The sequence below is a fragment of the Alnus glutinosa genome, chromosome 1 (genome assembly GCF_958979055.1).
Source record: "Alnus glutinosa chromosome 1, dhAlnGlut1.1, whole genome shotgun sequence".
Classification (NCBI taxonomy): domain Eukaryota; kingdom Viridiplantae; phylum Streptophyta; class Magnoliopsida; order Fagales; family Betulaceae; genus Alnus; species Alnus glutinosa.
In genome coordinates this window covers 31,207,970-31,234,948 of record NC_084886.1, presented here as the reverse complement: position 1 = coordinate 31,234,948, position 26,979 = coordinate 31,207,970, and positions in this window count along the sequence as shown.

Genomic DNA, 26,979 nt, shown 5'->3' with positions numbered 1-26,979 from the left:
ATCCCTCCCTCCTTATAAAATTTCGTCCACGAAATTTAAACGTTAAGACACTTAACACATTATGTAATCAAGCATTTTAATTCAAATATTAGCATGGGAATGATATGAATCCAATATTCATACTTGAGTTTACTCAAATAGGTGGGGATATTTCTCTCGTATCTGCTGGTCAAGTTCCCATGAGGCTTCCTCAACTCCATGATTCAGTCAAAGGACTTTCACAAGAGGGATGGTTTTGGTTTTCAGCCGTTGTTCCTTGCGATCCAATACTTGCATGGACATCTCTTCATATGTTAGGTTTGGATGAATATCAAGAGGCTCGTAACTTATCACTTGCGATGGATCACGAACACACCTTCATAGCTGAGAGACGTGAAACTCGTCATGGATGCCCGTCAAATTTGGAGGCATTTCGATCTTATAAGAAAGTGGGTTCACTCATTTTAGCACTTGGAATGGTCCAACATAGCTTGGACTAAGCTTGCCCTTGTTGCCAAAACGCCAAACATTCTGCCCATGAATTCCAACTTGTGGCGATACTTATCTGCATAACTTTTCTGTTAGCTTTGGGCAGTGAGCATCTGCTTTCGAATTAGCGTAATCGTCTCCTTCATGTCTTGCACAATTTCGGGGCCTAACAACTATCTTTCACCAATCTCATCCCAATATAACGGCGACCTACATTTTCGCCCATACAAGGCCACAAACGGCGCCATGCCAATAGTTTCCTGAAAACTGTTGTTGTAGACAAACTCAACTAAAGGCAAGCAGCGTATCCACACATAACCTAAGTATATCCTCGAGAGCTTGAATGGTTCTCTCGGATTGGCCATCGGTTTGCGGATGGTAGGTGGTATTAAAGTTCAACTTAGTCCCCATTGCACTCTGCAACCAGTTCCAAAACCTTGAAGTGAACCGTGGGTCACGATCCGACACAATGGAGATAGGCACTCCATGTAGGAAATGAGCACTCTTCATCAATCTGTCAATAATTACCATGTCATCTTGTCCGCTTGGTGCTTTTGGAAGACCAATAACGAAATCCATGGCAATTTGATCCCACTTCCACATAGTTACATTGAGTGGTTAAAGTTGCCCAGTTGGCCTTTTGATACTTGACAAAAATGGAGATGGAAACAATTACACAAAATCACACTCAAAATGTAAGATAAACGTTCACTACCCAAGAGATAACACAAAAGGGATACAAAATATCACTATTCAAAGGATTATAACAAGGGATACAGAACTTTAGACATTTGCCACTCTAAGGATCACATCAAAGAGATACAGAGATACAAGGAGAACACTCTTCTTACAGGCCAAAGGCTGATGTTTAAAACAAAACTCTATCTACTTTAACACTTGCACATACAAGTATTATGCTTAGAAAAACCCTGTAAGCATAGGATAAGCATCTAATGAAGTTAAACAAGTAATAACGACAAATAACAATCATCAATTAGAGGTAGAAGACAAGGGGACAAACAACCACCTTAATGCATACTCCCTAGAAGCCCTGACCACTCAACTTCAAACGATCATAACTTTTGGCACGAACTCCCATTGGAATAAAACTTCTTTTGTTGGAAAGATAAGATTTTGAACTTCAACTTACACCTAGGCATGTGTTGGAAATGATGGGCACTTTGATGGTCACAAGGGTTTTTAGAATTTTCTAGACTGCATTAAGATTTCTTCAATTTGGGACCTTACATTCTGTTGGGCCTATGGACTTAATTGGGCTGAAGCTTGGACCTTTGTTAAATCATCCTTGTTATGTATTCTTATGTCAGGCTCTCCCTGTTGATGAGGACTTGCCCTCAAGTCCATGGTCTCCTCGATTTCTTCATATGGTTCTAAGTCGCATACATTGAAAGTAGCAGATACACCATAGTCTTCAGGGAGCTCAATCTTGTAATCATTTTCTCCAATGTGTTGGAGAACTTTGAAAGGACCATTTGCTTGTGGTAGAAGCTTAGATCGCCTTCTCGCCGGAAAACGTTCTTTTCGAAGAAAAATCCAAACCAAATCTCCTCCTTTGAAAACCATTGGCTTTTTACGCTTATTGGCTTGTGTGCAATACTTCTCATTTTGCTTCTCAAGATGACCTTGAATCTGCTCATGCAACTTCTTGATTCCCATGGCTCATTCATCAACATCACCACTAAATTTAATGGTAATAGGAACTGGAGCCAAATCAAGAGGACTAATGGGATTTAGGCCATAGACAACTTCAAAAGGACTACAACCAGTAGTTTGGCTAGAGACCTATTATAGGCAAATTCGGCTTGAGCAAGGAGAAGATCCCAATGTCGAATGTTCTTTCCCACAAAACTCCTCAAGAGGTTTCCCAAACTTCGATTAACAACTTCAGTTTGACCATTTGTTTAAGGATGGTATGCAGAGCTGAATTGGAGGATATTTCCAAGCTTTCGCCAAAGAGTACGCCAAAAATGACCAACAAACTTGGAATCACGATCGAAAGTGATTGTTTTGGGAATGCCATGAAGCTTGACATCCCTGAAATACAATTCAGCAGCATGAGATGCATCAAGAGTTTTGTTGCAAGGGACAAAATGGGCCATCTTTGAAAATCGATCAACCACCACCATAATGGAATCTTTGTTCCTTTGGGTTTTGGGTAAACCTACAACAAAGTCAAGACTAATATAGTCCGGTGTTCTATTTGCGACTCTTTGCGAAGTGGAAAATTCGACATTGCTTCACGTGTCACACAACATCTCATACCATCTTGGGCCAAATGAAATTCTCTTGCACAAGAGCTAAAGTTTTGTCTATGCCAAAATGACCAGCAAGACTTCCTCCATGGGCTTCTTTGATAATTTTTAGGCTTCTCTTAATGAACATTGGGGAATGCATAAATGGTTGTGTTTGTAAAGAAAACCCTCTTGCAGCAAGAAATGGTTGTTAGGACCATTAGAACATTCCTTCCAAGCACAGCCAAAATCAGGATCATCTTTGTAAAGTTGTTTGACAACTTCAAAACGCACAACCAGGACTTGCATGGTATTAAGTAAAGAGTGCCTTCGACTTAAAGCATCAGCTACTTGATTGAGTTTACCTGCCTTGTGCTTGATTCATAATGAAAAGGCATGCAAAAACTCACTCCATTTTGCATGTCGTGTGTTGAGCTTCTACTGGCTGTTCAAGTACTTCAAAGCTTCATGGTCAGAATGAAGTACAAATTCTTCGGAGAGTAGATAATGACTCCAATGCTCCAAGGCATGAACAAGAGCATAGAATTCTGTCATAGGTGGAATACTTCTTTCGTGAGTCATAGAGCTTTTCACTGAAAAACGCAATTGGCTTGCCTTCTTGGCTAAGAGCACCACCAATTCCCAGATTAGTAGCATCACAATCAACTTCAAACACTTTAGAGAAATCTGGAAGCATAAGGATTGGTGCCTCCGTTACTTTTTGCTTGAGAAGTTCAAAGCTCTTTTGGGCTCACAACTATGCTCATGCTTCATGCTTCATGCTGAAACATTATACATTTACATTTCATGATCATGCTTTTAAACACATACTTGCTCATTAAACATTATACATTTACATTTTCTCAATCACAGTTTACATAATCTAAATCTCAACCCTAGTAGGCAATAAAACACTTCAAAACATATCTCAAATCATACTTTCATTCTTGTATCTCAAAACATGTAAACATCCTTGTCATATCTCAATATACTTAAAATTATTGAAAATATCCAAAAACACATAATTAACATATTGTCGGTTCGATATAAAAATCATCATATCTTTTCTCCGTGAGTAGAATACTCTCACAATAGCTGCTTGGATGTTGGGCTCAACTAGATTTCCTAGCCAACGACTTGCAATGCACAACTGAAAGTCAACACATTGCACAACACTTTAGTAATTTGGACTCTACACGTTTAAAATAGCACTTGAATTGTTCAAGGGCTACACAAATAGAATACCCATAGAATTTCTAGGGTTCCAATCAACTACCCAACTTAGACAAATACCAAAAAGTTACCAAAATTCACCCAAATGCTACGTTGAGCTTGGGGAATGTTTAGGAAGCTCCAAAACATATAACACCTAAAGAATAACAAAGATTAAAATCAAATATCTCAGGATTTAACTGAAAATCTCAAAAGACGAGAGTTTGAAATTTTTCTCAAACCAATCGGTCAAAGCGTAGATCATATTTCGAAGTTAGAATTGAGGTATGGGGTTTGAATCTTCAAGAAAAGAGGGTTTTCTATCAAAACGCTAGTGAAAACGGAGAGGAGAGGCGAGACCCATGCAAAAAAAAAAAAGACTTGAAAATGACTCATTTTCGCTTTATATCGCGTGCTATTCGGACAAGGTAAGTTGATGGGCACCATGGTAGACCGAATCTTAAAGATCCCTTTGCAAGTTTCAAATGGGCCAATCACAAGGTCAAGAGCGAAGAACATCAAGGAAGCAATGCAAGGATTGGTGCAATCCACTTGGGCCGAGTTTGAAAATTTATTGAGCAAGACTCCAACATTCAATATGGGCTTGAAAGAAGAAGAACCAGCTTTAATCCATGTGATACAAGCAACAAATGGGGGCGGCATAGCCTAGTGGTTTAGTGTAGACTCTTTATTTCATTAAGTATAGACGTATGGGCCTATTTTTATGTTTCTATGGTTGTAGGCATTTTGGCCTTTTTAATTCATTAAGTGAACTTCTTTTATTAACTATAGGCTTTTAGTTTAGGTTGTTTTGGGCCTGAAGATGTTCAGCCCATGTCTTTTAATTTATGAAGGCCTTAGTAGGCCCTAGGGTTTCATGGAGGTGTTTAAAAAGACTTGTAGCCACACGTTGAAAAAAAAAAAAAAAAAGTTGAATGTGAATGAAGTTTTTGTTCTTCATAGAAAATTGAAAAGTTTTCTCTACTAGTTCTTGATTGAACTATGAACTTATCAAAGGCAAACCCTTTGTGGCGATCGCACCAAATCTAGGTTCTTGGACAAGATTTCAACGGGTCTAGATCGATCTTCTTGATTTGATTCTAGGTTTTTGGAACGGGATTTCAACGGGGTTAGACTCTCAACTTGATTCTTGGCTTTCTTGGGTAGGTTTCAATTTGACTGTGGGTTCAAAAGGGAGTTCGATCCCTCGGGTTCACATCATAAGTGGCTGTCTAAACAAGCTTACAGAAGGTAACTTTCTGCCAAGCGTGTCCCGAGCATGTCCGGACGCTATGGGGACACAAACTTTTTGCAAAGTGCGTCCCCTACGTGTCCAAACATGGTACGGACACGTCCCCTGCCTGTCAAGACATGGTGCGGACATAGACTTTTGAAACTTGATTTTACACGTTCGCTAAGCATTTTCAATGTGTTTTCTTGCTATTTTACCAATTCTAATCATTTATTTAATTCAATTTACATTTTAAATACTCGGACATTACAATTAAGCATTTTACAGAATGTGAAAAAGTTGTTTTAACCGAAAGTTGCCACCAAAGCTGAAAGATTTAGTAGTTTGACTATTCCTTGCAGGATTGGTGACCAACTTTTTGATCATACATTGTTGGATTTGGCGGGTGCAATTTAGGTATGTTTGCATTGCATTATTTATCATGTCATATCCTATTCATGCCTTGCATTTTGTTTGAGGAACCATTTTATCTCTCTCCATATTTTCTCTTGTTGTCTTGAGAAATTTCTGCAGATATTTTTTTGGGGATGATAGATAAAGCATGTCGAGCAGCTGTTTTTTTGTCTTGGTATTTCTAAACCTCTCCTTGAGGATAGATTCGATTTTACCTCACATGCTAGGACTAGATATTGTTTCTTTAGCATCAACTGATAAAAAACATTTAAATTTCAGTATATATGGATAAATAAAAAGATCCATATATATATATATGTAAATCTGTTCTTAAAATTGTCCCTACGGACGGACCAGTTCCTTGAGTCTAGACGCTTGCGGCTTTGTCGATCTATGATTTGGCAGTATACCGTCCAGACGAGTGTGTACCACGTTTGGACTCGAGCCATTCACTTTCTTTGCCATCCGCACAACATTGCATGTTTTATTATTCTTGTCATTTTGTGTACGGTTTTCTCGCGAATTTCTCCCAAGATTTTGGCATTATTTGCACATCTCTTCTTATTCTGTGATAATCTCTTTGTCTTCCTCTGTTCTTTTAAGTTTTTGTGCTTTTCAGAATATTGAAATTTTTATTGATTAGAATATTTTTTTGAGATATTGTGCATGAAAATCCTATTTTGTCAATGTGTTGGGTTGATATTTATATATCTGTGCCATTTGGATTGCTATATTTGCTTTTGTAATTTTTGGGCATCCAATTGATAGCCGTCAAATACCATATTTTTTTTGAACTAACATGATCTAATCTTTCTTGGTGGTGTTATTTTTGGATATATTTCTATTTAAATCTTTTCAGCAATATGTCATCCAGTGGCTCCCAGCAAAGTGTCAGACAGATGGATCCTTTGGAAAACAGACTATTGTTAAAGTTATATGTTCAAAATCCAAAGCTTTTCCCCAGCTCATGCACCAGTCTTGCATACTGGTTGACTAGAGGATTTCAATATGCGGATGATCAGTTTCAGGCTTTGCAGAATCTAGTGACTGAAGGTTTTTAGTTTATGGATTTCCGGTTTCAGGAGCAAGAAGTCGAAGTAGCTCAAATTCATATCAATGTTCGGAACACATTTGATGCCAGAGGACCAGTGAGATTTGAAGCCTTGAGGTTTTTGCTTTTCTCCTATGGTTTTTGAGCTTCTGTTGAGACACTTTACTATTATCCTTGTTGTTTTGGATTTTAGTACTTTTTGTCTGTGGTTTTTACTACTTTGTTTAACATTTTTCCTTTTAAGACAAAAAAGGGGGAGTATTGTTTTTGGACAGGATTTGTATTTTTAACCGGTCAAGTGATTTTTAATTAGAGTCTTCAGATGGAAAGGGCCTTAATATGACTAGTATTAGTGTCACAAGCATTAAGAAGGCAATTTCCAGTTTCCTGGAAGATTCTGCACACGTCGGCAATTTTTGGTTTCCAGGAAGATTATGTACATGATATTTTTATCATAAGTTTTGCTCAAGTATCGGATTGAGATGAAATTGATGTTGTTGGAAAGCTAATAAAAAATATTACAACTTGAATGTTTGAATGGACAAGAGAAACGTCCAGACAGCCCAGCGTCCGGACGGAAATTGAGTATGTCCAGACGCTATCCAGAGTTCAAGAAGTTTCGAAATTCCTTTTCAAACACAGAAATAGTTAGCAACCGTCTGGACACTATGGCAACTCCGTCCGGATGCTGAGATTGAAATTTACGCGTGAACCACTGTATGGAAGGCAATTGTAGTTCTTCGTTCGGACGCACACAGCTGCCGTCCAGACGTGGCCTAGAGAAGTCCAATTCAGACTCAACTTAGGTTTTCTTAAGCCTATAAATATAGGCCTCTAGTCATGTAAAAAATCACGCATTTAGTATTGAATTCTATTGTACTTAAAGAGGGTGTTTCAGTAGAAATTGTAAATATCTGCTAGCTCTCTAAGGGTTGCAGGTGTGCTGTTACTTTCTTGTGTTGAAGTCTATCTTAAGGAGGAGCCCTAAGGTAAATGAATCCGTTGAAGACTCCTTCAAGTATTGCGACTTGGTTGGGAGGTGTATACGTTGGATTACGTGTCAGAGTGCAAGATACGATCGCTGCATCGGGTATGTGAGGGTTACTGTCTTTGGACTAGTTTTGCCTTCTAAATAGTGAAATTTTCTGTGTTTGGCTGCCCTGGAGTGGTTTTTTCTCTTAATTGAGTTTTCACTTTATTAACAAAATATCTGTCTCATTTTGATGGAGATCAAGGCACCGCTTCAAAGGATCTCGTTCAATTACCAATTGGGCCGGTTACGAGAGCACGAGCAAAGAAGTTCAAGGATGTACTCAACGGACACATCCAAGAGTTATGGGCTCAAGCAAATTCGTGGAGGCCCATTGAGCATGATCCACGTGGGCAACAAAGAATTGTCACCTTGATTCAAGTTCTAGAAGGATCCGGTCAAGGCTAAGAATTGGCAAGAAATATTTTGGGTCTATTCTAGAAGGATCGGATTGCATGGCTATTCTAGGCGCCACTTTCTTTCCCTTTATGTTGTCTTTTGTTTCCTTCTATATGACTCTAGGCGTCCAGTTCTTTTTTTTTTAGGCAAGTAAGGATTTATTTTTAGCTTTGATTAGGAGGGTGGGCGTCCAGCCTTTATTGTCTTATATGTCTTGTGTGTTTTAGGAAGGTAAGGATTTCTTTCCTTACCCATTTTCGGCTTTAATTAGGTTTTCTACGTTAGGGTTTTTTTTTTCTCTTGTAATGTTCAGCACTTTAAATAGGTGCATAAGCAATGGAAAACGGAGACATTGATTATTCATAAAACTTGTGAGGTTTATTCTCTTTGGTTCTTTGAAGAACTACGCGAACTTATCGGGATTTCCCGTGGCGTTCATCTCGACTTATCAAACGGAGTTTCCACCACCGTTTGTGGCGTCTTCCTTATACCGAGGTTCTTGTTTGTCACAAACAACGGGTCGTGGTTTTCCATTCGAATCTGTCCATAGAACTATCTTGGGTCCCCTTTCATTGTTGGGTCTCATTATTTTTGACAGGGTTCACATCATTTGGTATCAGAGCACGGTTTCTAGTTCAGGTTTGCCTATCCTTTAACATCTTTCATTCCTTTGTTTCTTCTTTAGCCGTCCACATCATTTATCTCTTCTTAGTCGAATTTCCTTTACCCTATCTGTTCAATCTTTGTTTGTCTTGTTGATGTCTAAACTATTGGTCTGGTCTCACATCTCTTAGTTATTTCGAAATCTTATTTCATTATTCTCAAAAGCTAGTTGCTGATCATAAAAAAAAAAAAAAAAAAAAAAAAAAAGAAAAAAAAAAGAAGAAGAAGAAGAAGAAGAAGAAGAAAAGAAAAGAAAGAGAGAGAGACTCCAAGAAGAAGACAAAAAGGAGTCAAAAAAAAAAGGAGATGGAGATTGCTATGATCCGCGCTAATGTAGAGGAGGATCGGTAGGCTACAATGGCTAGATTTTTACTTGGCTTAAACCGGGAGATCCATGATAAGGTAGAGATGCAGCATTATGTGGAATTGGAAGATATGGTGCATATGTGTAACGACCCGCTTTTTACAAAAAAACGTAAGTAATTATATCTGGATAATTACGTGTCATTAACCATTCAGATATGATAAATCTAGCAGCAGAAAATACGAATATCTTTTTTTTTTTTCTTTACAAACGTCAGGGCAATTCCCTTACAATACATTCAGAGCTTTAACTGACATTTCTCTAGACATACATTAAAAATCCTTTACACTGATTACAAAGAAACATGTGTCACATAAGACACTAAAGCATACATGGAACTTATTAAATACAAGTAAATTCCTAAACATGTTACATACAAAATAATATAAACATTTACAAGCACAAAGCACTAGCATCCTAACTACAATAGCTTTAAATCTCTTAAGCTAGCAGTTAATCCAATCCATAATCTTCAGAACCTGCGCAAACATCTAAGAAGGTGGTTACCGCCACAATCCCATAGTTCCATAAGTGAGCTAACTGTCATTCATCAACATCATGATTTATGCGTTATTTAAGGAACAGAGATATGACATAATGATGTAGTGATAGTTTTCATGCAAAGTTTAACAGTTTAATATAGTCATTGCACTCCTTTCTTATAAGGGCCGTCCCCCCGATCAACGTCTTTTTCGAGGTCGTCCCCTCTACATTACATTTTGATTAACTTATTTTCGCACGAGCAGAGTACGTTCCACGTCACTCTACTAGCACTTTGAAAGCCGTCCCAATCAATGTGAATTATTGTGTTTTCGGTTCCAGGCACATTTCCCATCCTGAACCTTTGGGAGACGTCGCGCCCAATATTAATAAGTTGATTATTAACAGTATGCAATAATCAATCACACGCATCCAATTAAAATAAAACATAAACACAACGCTACTGAAATCCAGTACTACCCTCAGTAAGTAATTTATACTTACAGCCCTTTTATGCAGTGTCAGTTCATCATCTGCAACAAATACATATAAATGTGCATACAAGGTCAATATCATTACTTCTAGGAACTCATGCCTAAACATGAACTCCAAAGTCACATACATAAATAAAAGCAATCATCATGACTAGAATTTAGTATGTTAATTTTCAAACATTCATACCATAATCCATATTTCCATAAAAAAATACTAAAACTCCAAACAAGACCTAATCATTTCTAGGGAACATCAACCCAATCACCAAACCAATTAACAAAACATCTATTCTAAAACATATTAACTCTAACAATTATTTCAACCAATATATATTTGAGAAATCACAGTAAAATAGCACACTGAATTTCCATAATCAATTTCATACCAAAGTAAACTAATATATTTAACATGTTCTTAATTTAGTTATTGAGACTACATAATTAATATAATCTTTATTAACTCCCTTTTTCTGCATAATTCCCAGAACTCATATATCCAAAACATCACTCAATATAGTAAATCATATTTCTAGATTCTCAAGTTAAATAATATGTACTAGTTTAAACAAATCAACTTAAACTCTAGAGATATTATAATTGAAATGGGAACATATTCCAACACTAGCTTAATCACCAATTCTCAAGACTAATAGCCATAAAAGCACCCCCTTGTAATATTTTCGGTCATTAACTCTAAAAGCACTTTAATGATATGAACCAAAACCAATAACGATCCTAAATCAGCCTACAATATCTAGGCATCACCGTAACCCATATCAAAACACCATACCGTCCTTACCAAATAACACCAAATCTAAACCCGCAAGTACATGGCTAACACAAGGGACATAACCGAAATCTCCCCATATATAATTCACCAAAAACCGATACATTGCAAGCACAGCCTATACCAATTCAAGGAACAACCTACACAGAAAATACCAAACCCACAATCATGGTTCAATCTTCGACACATCCCCATGGCTACACAGTCCAACAACCGGCCAAACACTACCCATTCAAAAATCATCCACTCAATTATTTACCCAATCGGCTACTCCAAATAAAGCCTCTCAAAAATAACACCCCATCATCAAACAATAAAATCCCTTAATCAATCCATAGGAAACCCCCAAAATCATCAAACCCTAGATACCTTGCATAGCCGAAACACAACCATAGAGAACAACTCTAAACCATTCGGCCATCAACACCCCAAAACAGAAAATCATAAATCAAAATACCCAAGCTAAAACAACACTTAGCTCATATTCACCCACATAAAATATATCACACATATAATCATGGCTCAGCTGATCCAAAAACAAATAGGAAATAATTAGTCAACCATGAATTATCAAATTTAATCAATAAATTAACCTAATTTATAGAATAACTCACATTAAGGATTCTCACGGAAAATCCACCGGGAAGAACCTACTGAAGTCACCGGAAATCCACCAAGAATTAGACCTTTGCTCGAATTGGTGATGACCACCGGAAATCCAGCTTCTAGCTCGCCGGAATCGCCACTGGAACCGCCGGAAAACGCACAGGAAGAACCTGGTCTTCCTCTCAGGTCTGACGGGTCACCGGGTCGGGTTTTGGGTCAGAGGCTTCAGGTCTTCGTGGATCGGCCGGAAAGTCGCCTTAGCTCGCTGGAAATCGGCGTCTGGCCGCCGGACATGGAGGATCGGACCTCCGGGAGGATCGGGTCGCACGGGTTCTCCCGGATCCGTCGGGTTTCCGCGTCCTAGGCACCACCGGAGTCGACCGGTAGCATCGGCCGGAAATCGAGTCGCCGGCGTCCCCTGGTTTTCGGGTCCGATTTCCATCTCTGTTTCCCTCTCTCCGGATCTCTGACTCTCCCTCTCTGCCCCTGTTCGGTCTCTCTCTCTCTCTCACAGATCCACCGGGCCCTCTCTTCCCCGCCACTCTCTCTCTCTCTCGGTTCTCATCTCAGTCTCACTCTGTCTCCCTCTCGCTGTCTCTATTTTCGAGCAAAAGAACAGAGAAGAAACAAAGAAGGAAGAAAGAAGAAATAGAAGAAAAAGAAGAGAAAAGAAGAAGTGTGGTCCGGTTATAATAAAAGAGAGATATTATTTTTCTGTAATCATTGTCTTAGTAAAATATCAGATATTTTATGCATAACTTAACAGTTAAGTTTTCTTGAAATATCCCTTATTAAAATATCTCTTATAAAAATATCTCTTACAAAAATATCTCTTACAAAATATCTCTCTAGATATTTTATCTGCTGATATTTTTAAATTGATCTTTACCAATATGTATAATTCATCAAAATTACAATCTAAGTTCATTTTGTGTCTAGTTCGTTCCATCGGTAATATTATTATCTCAATAATATTTTAACATCATAAATTATAAACCAAATATATATTGCACAGTAATATTACACGTAGTGAATATTACACCTTAATATTATTTATCAATATTATTATGCAATTAGTCTATTTTATTCAGTCTTAAATTCTCATTTAAGACATTTATTTAATTACTTAAAATCTGGGGTGCTACAATATGGCTATCAAAGTGGAACAACAACTCAAGAGAGGGAGTGGGACACGTGGAGGCCATAACTCTAGTTCTACCTCTTGGAAATCGAGTCATGCCAAGCCTTTGGACAAGTCACAAACGCCCAACCCCGAGCCCAAGTCCGCGACCACCAGCCACGTTCCTCAAGGTAAAACCGAAGCCTCTACCTCTAGGAATTGTGATATTAAATGTTTTAGATGTCAAGGCAGGGGATATCACGATTCCTAGAGGTAGAGGCTTCGGTTTGACCTTGAGGAACGTGGCTGGTGGTCGCGGACTTGGGCTCGGGTTTGGGTGTTTGTGACTTGTCCAATGGCTTGGCATGACTCGATTTCCAAGATGTAGAACTAGAGTTATGGCCTGCACGTGTCCCACTCCCTCTCTTGAGTTGTTGTTCCACTTTGATAGCCATATGCACCATATCTTCCAATTCCACATAATGCTGCATCTCTACCTTATCATGGATCTCCCGGTTTAAGCCAAGTAAAAATCTAGCCATTGTAGCCTACCGATCCTCCTCTACATTAGCGCGGATCATCGCAATCTCCATCTCCTTGTAGTAATCCTCTACGCTTCGACTCCCTTGTCTAAGACCTTGTAGCTTTTTGTACAACTCTCAGTAGTAGTAACTTGGAACGAACAGCTTTCTCATCACTACTTTCATCTCCTCCCAGGTGTCTATTGGGCGTTCTCTATTCCGCCTCCTATTTATCACAAGTTGATCCTACCAAGTAATAGCATATTCAGAAAATTCAATCACGGCTAATTTTACCATCTTTGTCTCGGAGTAGTTGTGGCAATCAAACACGAACTCCATCTTCTTCTCCCATTCAAGATATGCCTCAGGATCAGATCTACCTTGAAAGGACGGAATCTTCATCTTAATACCACCCAAGTTGTTATCTTCGCGATTCCTAACTTCTCTAAATCTTCCTCCAGGTCTCCTATTGTTAACAATGGAATCCCGATCTTCTTCTTCATCAAAACCAAACCCATAACGCTCTTCATCCTCCTCCCTCGGTGGAACTCTTTCCCTTCTACGTAAATTACGACCGTTTTGTGGTTGCTCCTCACGTCTATTCCCCATCTTATCTATCCATTCGTGAACCTGCTCCATCTCCATCTTCATCACACGCCTCATCTCACTCATCATGGCCTCCATAAACACTTTCGGATCAGCCAATTTTGTATCATCTTTGGCAATGCTCTTACCACTATCGTGAGACATGATTGTTGCAAAACAAAGGTTAGAAAAAAAAAAAGGAACCTCATGAATCACTCCCTTACGTGTTTACACTCAAGAATGTGGATCACTCTCTACTCGTGTTTCACTCAAAAGAAATATGGCTTTTACCCTCTGATGTTCTCACCACTCTTGCCTTTTTCCACTCGATAATTCTCTTTCAGTTCTTTTGAAAATAAACAAACAACTCAAAATTTCCAGCAACAATTTACCCAGAACTAATCAAGGAATCTCAGATTTGAACACAAGGAATATGGAAATTTTCAGATTAGAATTCAAAGGAATATGGCAGTTTAGAATTTTGGAAGCACAGAATAGTGAATATTTTTTTTTTTTGATGATCAGCAACTAGCTTTTGAGAATAATGAAATAAGATTTCGAAATAACTAAGAGATGTGAGACCAGACCAATAGTTTAGACATCAACAAGACAAACAAAGATTGAACATATAGGGTAAAGGAAATTCGGCTAAGAAGAGATAAATGATGTGGACGGCTAAAGAAGAAACAAAGGAATGAAAGATGTTAAAGGATAGGCAAACCTGAACTAGAAACCATGCTCTGATACCAAATGATGTGGACCCTGTCAAGAATAACGAGACCCAACAACGAAAGGGAACCCAAGATCGTTCTTTTGACAGATTCGAATGGAAGACCTCGACCAGTTGTTTATGACAAACAAGAACCTCAGTATAAGGAAGACGCCACAAACGGTGGTGGAAACTCCGTTTGATAAGTCGAGATGAACGCCACGGGAAATCCCGATAAGTTCGCGTAGTTCTTCAAAGAACCAAAGAGAATAAACCTCACAAGTTTTATGAATAATCAATGTCTACGTTTTCCATTGCTTATGCACCTATTTAAAGGGCTGAACATTACAAGAGAAAAAAAAAAACCCTAACATAGAAAACCTAATTAAAACCGAAAATGGTTAAGGAAAGAAATCCTTACCTTCCTAAAACACACAAGACATATAAGGCAATAAGGCTGGACGCCCACCCTCCTAATCAAAGCGAAAATAAATCCCTACTTGCCTAAAAAAAAAAGAGTTGGAATAGGAAAGAAGAGTTGGACGCCTAGAGTCATATAGAAGGAAACAAAAGACAACATAAAAGGAAAGAAAGTGGCACCTAGAATAGCCATGTAATCCGATCCTTCTAGAATAGACCCAAAATATTTCTTGCCAATTCTTAGCCTTGACCGGATCCTTCTAGAACTTGAATCAAGGTGATGATTCTTTGTTGCCCACGTGGATCATGCTCAATGGGCCTCCACGAATTTGCTTGAGCCCATAACTCTTGGATGAGTCCGTTGAGTACATCCTTGAACTTCTTTGCTCGTGCTCTCGTAACCGGCCCAATTGGTACTTGAACGAGATCCTTTGAAGCGGTGCCTTGATCTCCATCACTCCCAGCAAGCACTCTTATTGCTATACTATTTTGCAAAAAGAGACCAGAAACATTTTCAAAGAGCTCGTGTCGCCTAACCGGAAACCATACCAACATTTTGGCGCTGCTTGTGGGAACCTTGGAAAAACCTAAGCCTCAATAACTTTTCCACCTAGCTTTGACTAAGCTAAGGTACAAAAGTTGAGAGGCACCTCGAAAAAACCCAAGCCTCAATAACTTTTCCACTTAGCTTCGACTAAGCTAAAGTACAAAAGTTGAGGGGAACCTCGGAAAAATCCAAGCCTCAATAACTTTTCCACTTAGCTTCGACGAAGCCAAAGTACCAAAATTGAGGGGCACCTCGGAAAAACCCGAGCCTCAATAACTTTTCCAGCTAGCTTCGACTAAGCTAAGGGTAAAAACCTGAGCATCAATAACTTTTCCACTAACCTTCCACTAAGCTAAATTACAAAAGTTGAGGGGCACCTAGGAAAAACCCGGGCCTCAATAACTTTTCCACTAAGCTAAGTGTAAAAAGTTGGGGGATATGTGGGGTACCGATACAATTCCAGCACAAAACATCTGAGGTCACAGTAGGCATATCCGGGTTTTCGGGATAGAAGCTTTGAAATGCACCCTTGGTCCACTTGTGGACTTCAGGAATCAGTTCCTTACCCAAGTCACGTAACTCATTTGTTGCCTCGTTAGGGACTTTCATGTAGTCCTATGCTTGGAGGGCTTCATAATCATCGACCTGAAAGGCTTTGGGGTGGAGGACTATGTTCCAAAGTGCTTTGAAACCTCATATAAAGCCCTTAGCCCAACTTTTATCTCAAAGCTAGGTAAAAAAGGATAGTTGTCCAAAGAACAGAGCTTCCTTGGACTTATAGTGCTCACATTTCTTCTTGTACTTCCTCACCCGACTCTAGTACTTTTTCAACTTTTCCATCACAACCTGCTTGCTCTCCTCAACAGACTTCATCCTGCTTTTCGTAGCTTGCTGAGCCTCCTCGGCAGCTTTTTTTATCCTAATCGTGACCCTTAATTCGATCTACAAAAGGTTGTTGCTGGATGAAGTAGACACATACCTTGACTCGATAGTATCTAGAAGGGCCTTGACCTCAATCAAGTCTCGAGCCCTCTCATTTAGCTGTTCGATCAGACCACTACAAGCCTCCTTGGCCGAAGATTCCCTTAGCCGAACATCGGCTAGTTCCACGTCCTGCTAAGACAACTCTTCCTCACTCTCGAATGGAAGCTTCTTAAGGCTCTCCACCTCAGACTCCAAATTTTGACATTGAGAAAGCTCCCGTTCTAGCTCCCGAGTCTGATGTCTGATGTACTCGTTATGCTGATCAAACAGGGCCACGACGTCGATGATTTACTGCAAAACAGAAACATTACTTACGAAAATTTAACAAAAGGAAAATAAAACTCACAAAACTCAAGGGTAACCGTACTGTAATCATCATGACTAACGAGAGCATCAACAAATTTCTTGGAAGGGCCACACGCCCAAAAGCCTACAACCATAGAAACATAAAAATAGGACCACACGCCTATACTTAATGAAATAAAGAGTCTGTACTAAACCACTAGGCTATGCCGCCCCCATCTGTTGCTTGTATCACATGGATTAAAGCTGGTTCTCCTTCTTTCAAGCCCATCTTGAATGTTGGGGTCTTGCTCGATAAACTTGCAAACTCGGCCCAAGTGGATTACACCAATCCTTGCATTGCAACTTCCCCCATCTATAATCATACTACACACCATAACATCTAGTATGAAATATGTTTTCTTTCTGCTGCTCCATATCGTCTATCTTAATTTATGTATTGAGAGCATGCCTGGCAACAAGAGACTTACCGTCTACGGGGTATTCTGCTCCATCATCATCACTAGCATCGACCAACTCTGGCATCTCATGACACTATCATCTTCACTATCAGTCATCACCTCCCCATTGTCTCGCATAACCATCACCCACTTGTTTGGACATTGTGATGCAATGTGCCCTGTACCCAAACATTTAAAACATTTAATATCTCTATTCCTTGAAGGTTGAAAATTTACTTTGGCTTGATCATTTCTATCCCACTTTGGTTTCTAAGAAGTGCTAGAAACTGAAGTATACCTTGCTGCCCCCTTTCTCTTTAACTGTCTCTCCACCTTCATAGCCCTGTGCACCATGTCTTCTACCTCCACATAATGCTGCAACTCAACTACATTGGTTATGTCCCTATTCAAACCACTTAAAAAATCTGGCCATTGTCACCTCCCGATCCTCCTCTACATTAGCCCGAATCATAGCCACCTCCATCTCCTTATGGTAATCCTCTACACTCCTAGACCCTTGTGTAAGGTTTTGTAATTTTTGGTAGAGGTCTCTATAGTAATGGCTAGGTACAAATCTCCGCCTCATGAGAGCTTTCAACTCACCCCATGTTTCTATAGGTCTCACTTGATTCCTCCTCCTATTGGTCACTAATTGATCCCACCAAATAATTGCATAATCAATGAACTCAATTACTGCCAACTTCACCTTCTTCTCCTCTATATAATTGTGACAATAAAAAATCAGCTCTATTTTTCTTCTCACACTCTAAATAGGATTCAGGGTCAGTCCTACCTTGGAAAGATGGTATTTTCATTTTGATGCTCCCAAGGTTCCTATCTACCCCATCTCTACCCCTTGGATTTCTCCCATGTCCTCTTCCACGCCTACCTCCTCTAGGTCTATCAACTCCATCCATTCCAACTTCTGATGCTATGTCTTCTTCATCATCATCATCTCCTTCGTTCTCAAACTCATTTTCAACGCTAGGCGCATGTCTTCTCCTATCTTGCCCACCTTGCAGATTTCTAATCACTACCTCTTGCTGATCCATGATCTCCCAAACTACGTAACATTCTTAGAAATTTTGGGGGACACTAGATGAGCCCCCACAACGATAACTTCTGAGACAGCCAAAGGACCATGCAAACCTTCAGCTTAGGCTGAAACCCTCATCTCCACATCTTGCGAGGAGTCTTGCCAAACCTGAACTCCGGCATCCAAAACTTGAACTACCGGCTATCCCGAATTCAAAGTAGAAGGATTCCCTCTGCTTTCAAAGTCTGCAAAGTTTCACAACTCGACATAGACGTACTCGAAGCCTCGGGTTCTTGAATTAGGGAAGTAACAAGACTTGTCTCCAGGGTCCTAACCTCGGCACCCTCCTCGGCATGGGTTGTCTTAGGAACCCTCTTCTCAGCTAAAGCCTTCGCAGGCGACCGAGGCCTTTTTTCAAAAGCCTTCTTGGACTTTGGTTTTTGTCCAGTTCCTCCATTTTGGATGGCATCACTTAGCAACTTGCCTGCCACCTGTGAGCCTTCCTTCTCTAGGCCTCCCTGAACTTTTTCCTTCCCCTTCCTCAAAGGGGACTTCTAAGGTCCCTCTCTCAACTTTTTCCTTCCCCTTTACAAAGAGAACTGATTCCTTGGGTATGTTGTACCCTAGGATGAGCTGCATGTTGGCATTGGTGACGATGTTGTCAAAATACATCTTCTCGGAATTTGACTCTTCCCGAAAAAAATCCAGCATAGCCTCAACATTCCTTCTCCGAGGATCGTCCAACCTCAAAACCTAGGCCAAATTTGCTTGCAGAAGAGCCTAATCTCGAGTCACCTTTTCAGCTGCAGCAAGAAGCTCAAACTCAGCCGCTTCCCATTGGCCGAAGACTCGGAAAGTTTGCTGCCTCCATAGCTTTGTTGTTAGAGTAAGGTGAAGCCAGAATCACGAAGATCGGTTTCTTCCACACAGAAAGCTCCACCGTCCCATCACGCTTAAACTAAGCTCAATAAATGTTGAGGAACTCCGGGGTAATCATCCTCTGACCAATCTATGTCCACCACAAAATAAAGGAGGCGAACAGGTATCTCCATCCGTTCAGCATGATCTGGGAAGGAGTTACTCCCAAGTATGAAACTAGTTCCCGCGCGATGGCATGAAAGGGAAACTGGAGTCCGGCCATCAAGGCTTTGAGTTTCTGGATCTTGGAAATGCAATATCACAGAATCCCAAATGTTATAGCTTCCGCGAATACGCAACTCATCCGCCACCGGGACTATGGTGGGCAACCAGATTTCATGCAGAATCATCTCCAGAAGCCAGCGTTTCCACCATCAGAATCGAAACCAGAAGCCATTGTTAAAAAAGTGAAGAACAAAGTTTATGAAAAAGAGAAGCTCACCAGAGAAGCAAAGTTCTGGAGACTTAGGGAAATCGGAAAGAAGAAAGAGACAATGAACAGTAAGTAAAGAAAAATGAAAGGGAGTGAGGAGTTTAAGATGCAACAGGAAAACTTAGCAGATATCATGCATAAATTCTCAATCATATATGCTTATTCAATCAATTCACAATGAATTGAGATATTAAGAAAAAATACATACGATATATGAAAAGCCATCAAAAGAAAATAATAATAATAATAATAATAATATTCTGCATCTTCCCCATTTTATTTTATTTTATTTTTTAATGTTGAAAAAAAAAATAGACAAAAAAACATGCTTATGGAGAAGAAATAACATTTAGCCCTAGCATGTAAGGTAAGAGCAAACCTGACCTCAGGGAGAGAGGTTTGGAATTACCAAGACAGAAAAGCAGCCACCCGACGTGCTTTATTTGTCATCCCTAAAAAAAAATATCTACAGAAGTTTGGGGATAGAATAAATGGTTCCTCAAATAGAATGTAAGACATGAATAAGTTATGACATCATAAATTATGCAATGCAAACGTACTTGACATGCACTAGGATTTAGGAACCAAAATCCTAGGCATGGTGAGACTGCACTTTTACTAGGCGAGTCTACTCCCCCTCAAGGGGTGAATGGTGTCATCCTTCCTTACCCATACTTTTTTACCAGAGAGGTAGGGTTGTAAGCCATGTCCAATTTGTCCAAACTGACTAGGACATTCTTCATCATGTAGACAAGCCCTTCATAAATCTGAATTTCCATGGGCTTGTGAGGCTTCTCTCTGAAGTATTTGGCCTTAGTGTGACCATTCTTGCCACTGTGACGGCATGAGGGAGAACCCCTTTTAGGGTATTGCCACTTTTGCCGAGATGCATGATGAAGCTTGGCAGGTTTAGAGCTAGACTCACCTGTCTTTGGCTCTTGCTTCTTGACCCGAGGATTTTGATGCTGGATCTTATCACAGTGTGACCTAATGTGTCCTGTGACACCACAGTGATGGCAGGTAGGCTGACTTCGTTTGCTAAAATGCTTCTTCACAGGCTTTGCAATTTTAAGGTTAGCATTCTTACACAAAACTAAGTTCTTACCTTTTTGAGATAAATGTTTCCTATGGAGCGGGACATATTTATCTGAAGAAGGTTTCGTAAGATTTCCCTTTTTAGGAGCAACCTGCTTATTCCAAGGCCTGTGGATTTCAACGAATAACAATTTGGTCAATATGACTAATCTTCCCACAATTATGACAAGTAGGAACAAATTTACATTCTGTTCCTGATTCCTTGGACTTAGGCTTCTCACTGTCTACAGGCTCAATAGAAGAATGTAAAGGCCCAAATTGAAGAAATCCTGATGCAGTCTAGAGAGTTCTAAAAAGCCTTGTGTCAGACCAATTATCCATCATTTCCAAGACATACCTAGGTCTAATTTTAAGTTCAGAATTTATCTTTCCAATAAAAAAGGTTTTATTCCAATTGGAGTTGCGTGCAAAAAGTTATGACTGTTTGAAGTTGAGTGGTCAGGGCTTCTAGGGAATATGCATTAATATGGTTGTTTGTCGCCTTGTTTTTTGCCCCTAATTGATGATTGTTTTCTGTCATTATTACTTGTTTAACTTCATTAGATGCTTATCCTATTAACATGGGAATACACATAACAAGGATAATTTAACAAAGGCCCATGCTTCAGCCCAATTAAGTCTACAAGCTTAACAAAATGTAAAGGCCCAAATTGAAGAAATCCTGATGCAGTCTAGAGAGTTCTAAAAAGCCTTGTGTCCGTCCAATTATCCACCATTTCCAAGACATGCCTAGGTCTAATTTTAAGTTTAGAATCTTATCTTTCCAACAAAAATGGATTTATTCCAATTGGATTTGCGTGCCAAGAGTTATGACCATTTGAAGTTGAGTGGCCAGGGCTTCTAAGGAATATGCATTAAGGTGGTTGTTTGTCCCCTTGTCTTCTGCCCCTATTTGATGATTGTTTTCTGTCATTATTACTTGTTTGACTTCATTACATGCTTATCCTAAGCTTAAAGGGTTGTTCTCATCAGCCTTCGGGTTGTGAGAGGAGTGTTCTCCTTATATCTCTGTATCTCTTTGGTGTGATTCTTAGAGTGGTGAGTTTCTAAAGTTCTATATCCTTTGTTATAATCCTTTGAGTGGTGATATTCTGTATCCCTTTGGTGTTATCTCTTGGGTGGTGAACGTTTATCTTTAATTTTGAGTGTGATTTTGTGTAGTTGTTTCCATCTCCGTTTTTGTCCGGTATCACCTATGCTTAGAGTATTGTTCTAAGCTTATATAATACTTGTGTGTGCAAGTGTAAGGTAGATAGAGTTTTGTTTTAAACACCAACCATTGGCTTGTGAGAGGAGTGTTCTCCTTGTATCTCTGTATCTCTTTGGTGTGATCCTTATTAGAGTGGTGAGTGTCTAAAGTTCTGTATCTCTTGTTGTAATCCTTTGGGTGGTGATATTCTGTATCCCTTTGGGAGGTGAACGTTTATCCTACATTTTGAGTGTGATTTTGTGTAGTTGTTTGTACCTCTGTTTTTGTTCAACATCAGAAGTAGAAGCACTCAAATCATCAATAATCAAGTCAGGCTTGTAAGAAATATTTGTATGAATACAAAGCGTGCTTTTTAAATTATCACTAGAGAATTTTTTTTCCAAGAGATCTTCAGATTCTTTTAATTTATTCTCAAGTGTATCAAAAGTGTTAAATAGCATGGTATTCTCAGATTTTAAAAAGACAATCAAAGCATGTGATTCAGACAGTTTAATGATTAAAGAATCTTTTTCTTGATAACCTTTTTGAGCTCTTTATTGAAATTTTTATAAATTTTACTCAACTTTTGAAAATCCTCAAGAAGCTCATTATTAGAATTCTCTTTCGATAACATAGAAGAATTCATGACAAAAGAAGTCAACAAAAATATGGATCAAACTTACGAAATTAATCCAAACACGAGTGTACATGCTCTGATACCAATTGAAAAATCAATTGACTTCTAATTTAACGATGTGTGTGTGCAACGTGTAACAAAATATCAAAAGTACTGAATTAAATGAGACAGATATTTTGTTAACGAAGTGGAAACTCAATTAAGAGAAAAACCACTCCGTGGCAGCCAAACTCAGGAAATTCACTATTCAAAAAACAAAGCTAGTACAAAAAGACAACAACACTCACATACCCGTTGCAGCGATCGTATCTTGCACTCTGACACGTAACTCAACATGAACGCCTACCAACCAAGTCTCCTACTTGAAGGGGTCTTCTATGGTTTCCTTAAGATAGACTTCTATGAATTTCCAAAATAAGGCCGTGTCCGAACGGTGTTGCCCTAGAGTCCGAACCGTTGCAACTCTACAGCACGTAACTTCCATAATAAGGACAGTGATGTGAACCCGTGGGATCGAACTCCCTTGAACCCACAATCAAATTGAAACCTACCCAAGAAAGTCAAGAATCAAGTCAAGAAGATCTAGACCCGTTGAAATCTTGTTTCAAGAACCTAGATTGGTGAGAATGCCACAAAGGAAACGCCTTTGATAAGTTCTTAGTGAAATAAAGAACAAGTAGAGAAAACTAAAAATTCTCTATGAAGAAAACTTTATTCATTTTCAAATTCTGTTCTCATCAAGGACCTAAAGGGTCTTTAAATAGAAATACAAATGGATAAAATCTAAAGTGATAATGTCTAGAATTATAATATTCAAATTCAAATAAATTCTAATCCTAATCTAATACTAATGAGTTGGTATTCTATTTCATCTCCATCTCCACCTCTTACTCAAATCTTATCTTATCCTTATCAATAATCTTATCCTTCTGTAGCTTGGATCACATGGATTAAAACTGGTTCATCTTCTTTTAAGCCCATCTAGAATGTTGAGGTCTTGGTCAATCAATTTGCAAACTCGGCCCAAGTGGATTGCACCAATCCTTGCATTGCTTCCTTGATCTTCTTCGCTCTTGACCTTGTGATTGGCCCATCTGGAACTTGCAAGGGATCTTTAAGATTCGGTCTACCATGGTACCCATTAGATAGCGTCTGGGCGGTGTTAACTTGACGTCCGGACGGATGCAGCTGTCTTCCTATATACGTGTCTGAAGGAAAACCTAAACTTAACCTTTTTGAACTCTTTATTGGAATTTTTATAAATTTTACTCAATTTAAGAAAATTCTCAAAGAAGCTCATTATCAGAATTCTCTTCAGATAACTTAGAAGAATTCATGATAAAAGAAGTTAACAAAAATATGGATCACACTCAGGAAATTAATCCAAACACAAGTGTACCCGTTCTAATACCAATTAAAAAAATAAAGAGACTTCTAATTTACCGTGTGTGTGTGATCAATGGGTAACAAAATATTAAAATGCAGAATTTAAAGAAGACAAATATTTTGTTAACGAAGTGGAAACTCAATTAAGTGAAAAACTAGTCCAAGCAGCCAAACCCAAGAATTCTACTATTCAAAAGACAAAGCTAGTAACAAGATAGTAACACTCACATACCCTTATACAACGATTATATCTTGCACTCTGACACGTAACCTAACGTGAACGCCTCGAAAACAACTTACCTACTTGAAGGGGTCTTCAATGGATTCCTTTAGCTTAAGGCTCTTCCATAAGCTAGACTTCAACACAAGCGAGTCACACACTGGACAACCCTTAGAAAGCTAGCAGATCTTCACAATTTCTATCTAAACACCCTCTCTAAGTACAGAAGAATTCAGTACTGAATTTGTAATTTTTACGTACTTCTCTAGGCCGCGTTTGGACGGAAGCTAAGTGCGTCCGGATGGATAACTGCAACCGCCTTCCATACCATGCTTCACGCTTTCCTTATTAAGGACTCGTCCGGACGGTGTTCCCCAAGTCTCCGGACAGTTGCAATTAGTCTGCACGTAATTTCATTATTAAGGAGGGCGTCCGGATGGTGTTGCCCTGCCATCCGGACGTGATGTGAACCCATGGGATCGAACTCCCTTGAACCTACAATCAAATTGAAACCTACCCAAAAAAGCCAAGAATCAAGTCAAGAAGATCTAGACCTGTTGAAATCTTGTTTCAAGAACCTAGTTTCGGTGAGAACGCCACAAAGGGGATAAGTTTTTAGTTCAATCAAGAACAAGTAGAGAAAAATGAAAAAGTTTTCTATGAAGAACAAAAACTTCATTCACATTCAACTTGTCTAGCAAATGCGGCTACAAGGCTTTTTAAAACCTCTCCATGAAACCCTAAACCTACTAAGGCCTACATCAATTAAAAGACATAGGTTGAACATCTTCAAGCCCAAAACATCATAAACTACACTTCTATAGCTAATAAAAGAAGTCCACTTAATGAAATAAATAGACCCAAAAACCTACAACCATAGAAACATAAAAATAGGCCCACACGCCTATACTTAATGAAATAAAGAGTCTGTACTAAACCACTAGGCTATGCCGCCCCCATCTGTCGCTTGTATCATATGGATAAAAGTTGGTTTTTCTTCTTTCAAGCCCATGTTGAATGTTGGGGTTTTGCTCGATAAATTTGCAAACTCGGCCCAAGTGAATTGTACCAATCCTTGCATTGCTTCCTTGATCTTTTTCTCTCTTGACCTTGTGATTGGCCCATCTGGAACTTTTAAGGGATCTTTAAGATTCGGTCTACCATGAGGCCCATCAGGATGGGTGCAGGGTATCTTCCCATACGTGTTTGAAAAGGAAATCCAAATACTTCTCGAACTCTTAAGAGAGTCTGAACGTGTTGCCATGACATCCGGACGAATGCACTCTGAAGCTATTCAGAAGCTTCTCGACACTAATGGGATTCCGAAAGCATGACTGGGCCGTCCGGACGGAAACAAAGGATCCAACTTTTATGAGTTGGAATCTGCCCATAATCTTCCTAGATCTCTGAAATAGAATTCTTGAAGCTTGTGACACTGAAACTTGTCATAATAAGGCTTTTTTCGTAATAGAGACATAAACTCACTGTAAAGATTCTGAAATATACAGCATCTCTGTTAAAACAACAACATTACATAATAGTGATTTTGTCAACAGAAAGAAGCCAACAAAACTACCAGAATTAAAGACCTAAAAGCTACTTCACCTTCCGGGGGGTAGGAGTCCGAACAGATTCTGCTTATCTCTTTATGTTTCTCGTCTCTTTCGACTTCCTACTAGTTTGTTTTGACGAAACCACCGAGGCAGGAATCCCAAACGCCAGTTGTATGCCCAACCTCTTTTGCGCAAGGAAAGAGCCGAAGACAGGCAGCTCCAAGCTGTGCTAAGTCCAATTCTGGTACACTCAAGAGGGCATCATTTCAAAAAAGAGGAGAGGAATTGCGAAATATTTGAAATACCCCATAGAAACAAAGGTATATATATAGAAGATGAACCATTAATGCGGCACCAATTCACGGGGCAATTAATATGCCCACGCGTCACATCTACCCAACAACCGTAGCGACGTCCACCAATGCTTTAGAAATCACGCGTGTTGAAATGTGGAATAAGATCATTTAAGCGATGCCTCAAATCCAATAGCCTAAGAATCAAAGCGTCGCCTCGAATCTAACATCCCAAGAGTTGTCCTTTCCGGTTTGGAATCCCAACCTCAATAAATTTAATTACTTAATTCCCTTCTTAGTCAAGATTCAAACAAGAGAACTAGGGGGTAATTGTTGAGGAATTATCATTCTCAAATCCTAAACGGACCCATTATAGAAGTTTGGGCCTAGCCGGCCCAAACGATTCTCCCGGCTTGAATGAAGCTGGTTCCACAAGCTTGGAATTCAATCTGCCCCAATCAAAAGATAAATGGGCCTGAAAGTCCAACTAAGGCCAACTTCTAATCAAAAAGAAGGCCTGTTGACCGAATCCAATGCTGGGCTCCACCCACTTTTATCAAAGGACGAGAAGTCGCGAAAATCCGAGACACTCGGCCATGTGTGTACATGTTCCGAATTATTAGAAGACTTATGTTCCGAATCATTTTAAGGGGTTGACCATCTCAATTCTTCAGTATAAATACAAACCAACCTCCAGATATTCTCTAACTGAAATTATGATTACAAAAGATTACTATTATTATACCAAAGAAATTGATTTAAGCATCGGAGTGGGAGTAGCTGGCACCCCAACAAGCACTCTTTTTACTCTATTATTTTGCATAAGGAGATCAACATTATTTTTAACAGCTCGTGTCACCAAACCGGAAACTGTTTTAACAAATTATTTGTCAAAACCTGAAACTACAACGAACAAAAATACATTTATCCTCTTATTTAATTATAATCAACCACAATAGTTTGTATAAAACCCTTCCTACCAGCACTCCTTACACAATCTGCCATGACTTATGGGCAAACGCAATCAATAATTAACTTGAGCATTTGTGAGGTTTCTGCCAGGAGGACCACAACCTCTAGTGGAAGTCGGACTGAAATGAAAGTGGGGGTGGGAAATTAATTGTAGACCAAGTAAAAAT